This window comes from Penaeus monodon, chromosome 15 (genome assembly GCF_015228065.2).
Source record: "Penaeus monodon isolate SGIC_2016 chromosome 15, NSTDA_Pmon_1, whole genome shotgun sequence".
NCBI lineage: Eukaryota > Metazoa > Arthropoda > Malacostraca > Decapoda > Penaeidae > Penaeus > Penaeus monodon.
This window is the reverse complement of record NC_051400.1, coordinates 1,208,689-1,209,181: the sequence shown is the minus strand read 5'-3', so window position 1 is coordinate 1,209,181 and position 493 is coordinate 1,208,689. Positions and strand designations below refer to the sequence as shown.

At 29.0% G+C, this 493-nt stretch overlaps 1 protein-coding gene across 2 annotated transcripts in view; it reads left to right on the top strand.

Moving 5' to 3' along the window:
* LOC119581615 (protein wntless-like) overlaps positions 1–493 on the top strand; it is a gene marked incomplete in the record, with an annotated part of 25,965 nt that overhangs the window by 21,996 nt on the left and 3,476 nt on the right.

Below are 493 nucleotides of genomic sequence, written 5' to 3'. Positions count from 1 at the left end.
AAGAAGTACAAGACCATCTTTTGCTGGAAAATCAGTGGTTTACCTGTATTCATAAGCATCTTCATTCAGGTGTAACTATTTCAACACAATTAACTACCTGTTGTTTATGAAGTAAAGCTTACTGCAACCAATTATTTAGTAGTAAAAATTTTAAGCAGATGAATAATATTGTGAAGATTCAGTGAAAATGCTCAATATTATTGTATAAGAGGAGAGGCAATCATTTTTGGGAATCAACATAGATGTCACAATTGATGGACATGATTGGAGTCTCAATATATTGTTTCATTTTCCATTTGTGTGTCTGTTTTGTATTAGCATTCACAATACTGAAGTAATGATTAATTGTAAAAATCAAGTTTATATATATATAAAAAAATAGTAATAATAATTGGTAAAGCTTTTGTCTCTCACATTTTATTATCGGTAACATTTTGTTTAAAGTCTGAACGGCAAAAAAGGAACACTGAAGGAAATAAAAACGTGTCAGTAA